This window comes from Dioscorea cayenensis, chromosome 9 (genome assembly GCF_009730915.1).
Source record: "Dioscorea cayenensis subsp. rotundata cultivar TDr96_F1 chromosome 9, TDr96_F1_v2_PseudoChromosome.rev07_lg8_w22 25.fasta, whole genome shotgun sequence".
NCBI lineage: Eukaryota > Viridiplantae > Streptophyta > Magnoliopsida > Dioscoreales > Dioscoreaceae > Dioscorea > Dioscorea cayenensis.
In genome coordinates this window covers 13868960-13871773 of record NC_052479.1, presented here as the reverse complement: position 1 = coordinate 13871773, position 2814 = coordinate 13868960, and positions in this window count along the sequence as shown.

The following is a 2814-nucleotide window of genomic DNA, read 5'->3' as shown; positions in this document are numbered from 1 at the left end:
GACCACAATCCGAGCGAGATGGGCGCACCTCCCGCGTTACGAGTTACGATGTATTTTTCTACTCCATGCTCGAGGCCCGCGAGTTGATATGAGAGGCTTAAGAAGTGCCGTGTAGTTACTGCTGTTGGGTGAGTTCGCGTTACGGAGGTGCGACCACTTGGCGCGAGTGATGGTCGTCCTCGCCCAACTTTTAGCTGACTACTCGAGCTACACGTGACCTCGATCGTTTGTTATGAGACCTGGGAGGCTCAACGGCCTTTTTGCGTCTGCTGACGGCCTGAGTTTCATCTGCGGCCCGGCCAATAGCACTATGTATGTCGAGGACACCAGCTTCCTTTGAGTGTCTTTATCTTCTCTTCTATGTTTTGTTGTTCTATATTTTCTGTTGATGTCAGTTTACTGCATTTTATTTTGGACATGTATTACTTTCCGGGAAAGGATCTTCCTTACGGTTTATGATTAATGGTTTCAGGTTGTTGCTCGAGGTTGTATTTCATTTCATATCTTTGTAGACTCAATTTTGACTGTTTTGATTGAATAATACTAAGAAACCCCCTTATGTATAATGATATGCGATTGGTCTTGTGATTCTTTGGGTGTGAGGAATAGTCATGGGCGTGGTCGCATGCGGCGCTTTTTACATGGCAGTGTGGTGACCACAACGCCATTGGAACTTAACTCTCGATGAGTATAGCTCTATGACTGGAGTTCGTATTGTTGAGTGCCCATCTCCACACACATGTTTTGATTGTTATACTTATTTATTGTGGGTGAAGTTCACATGTGCATGTACCGTGCTTATGCATTCATTGTTCATGCTCATCCTAGCGATGTCGAGTTCACCTGTGGTTACTGCAATGGTTATATTCTTGAGTTTGGGAGAATTTTTAACATTGGAATATATCATGCTCTGGATTTAACTTGAATTTTAAAAATTTTTGCACGATTATCACTTGTTGCACTCTCATTCATTACAAACCTTATGGAGCACTCAAGTTTGTTGTTTAAGGGACTATGTTAGCATGTTTTCGTGTTTCGAATTTCTTTGATGAATGAATGAAAAGATAGTTGTTTGTTTTTGTTTAAAGCAATGGGGGTGGAAGAGAGCTGCCACCTATGAAATATAAAGCTACTCTCATAATTTGAGATTACTAGTTGTGCTAATGAGAGAAAAGTATCTACATGGGATGAAAAGGTGACTCTATCGCGTGAAAATCTACACCACCTCGCGAGTGATGGAGGCGAGCTTTCGTGACAGCTTAGGAAAAGGAGCAACCTTAGAGGAGGATGATGTGAAGCTACTACATTTTCTTTTTGTATACTCATAAGTTCTTCTTAATAAGAGCTTTTAGAGTACATGTTGGTTTTGACTTTGAGTGAGTTTACACACACTTACACTGATATTGGAGGTTCGTTGTCCATTTTCAATTCAAGTATTTAGCTAGATGCAATGATTCTTCTTAATCGGCATTTGAAGTATTCCTTACTTGCCAGATGCCTCTTTTGCATGCTTTTGAGGTGAACAACCTAAAGGCGAAAACACTTTTCAATTTTCCTTCTTGTAATGACCCAAATGTTTTCTTTGTGCCCGAGAAGGCCAAAAGCTTAAGTGTGGGAAGTTTGATAAGTGTTTGTGTATAAATCATAGAGATTATACTTTCCTAACATTGAGCATTACTTTTATCAGATTTTATAGACTCATTCCTTTGATATGTGTTTGTGTTCTTTTTGTGCGATAAAAGGGGTTGTGGAGACAAATTTGGAAGAAAGAAAGCAAAAGTGAGATCGCGAATGTGATTATTGAGTGGAAGTTCTTGGATCGAACAAAGGGTGAAGACACAAGTTGTGCTCAAAAGACATGTGGGTGTGTGCCAACCTCCTATTGTGCTCTAAGTGAATACACAAAGAGGAGCACAAAGAGACATGATCACTACTCATATGTTCACGACTTGTGCAGCTTGTTGTCCAAGAGCTTTCATCAATGCGGTTTTCGTTAAAGATGTGGCGTGATCTACTTGCATGGATGTGTGCCGCCATTCACGCGGCCTCGATGAAAAGTGGTTAGGATCATTCTAGAAGTACTACCTGCTTGATTCCATGTAAGCGATGTGAAAGAAACCATTGTAGCAGGGCGTTAAATTTCACATTCTTGAGGGAAAACAAAAGCCTAAAAATTCCTGCGATAATAGCCGATGCATGCCATGTGGATCGCGATTTAGCCCTATAAAATACTAACTTTTGATTCTATTTGGGAACTATTCTATTACATCTTTTTACCCATCTTTTAGGGTGGCCGGATATGGTTTGGAGGTTTGGATTTGGGGTGGTTCAGCAGCGACGATATCAAGTTCCTTTGGAGGAGAGCTATTGGGGAAGCTTTCATTGGCGTGATTGACGAAATTATTACCTAGGTTTGACATGGGAACCTTTCGGAGAAGATGGTGACTTTCCTCAAAATCATGTCGGATAACAAAGGGGTTTGTTATGGATTGCATTTGCTTTATATTTCATTTATTGATTTGTATTTATAAATCGATAACCATATTCGTTTGCTTGGACTTTGTAAACTAGGATAAGTTTGTTTCGTTGTGACTATTGCTTTCTTTGGTTGTTGAACAATTCAGGTTTCAATCTCTGTGCTTGTTGATTTGATTTTCCCTTGGGTAACATGGGGGTTGAGAATCCTCCGATGATATCTGACAGAGGGGTGACAACACCGTGGGGTTAAACATGAGGACAAGAGGGTTTGAGACGGAGATCGAGGCAAGGCACTTGCCTTTCCCTTCAATATGATTTATCCTACCTCCATTCCAT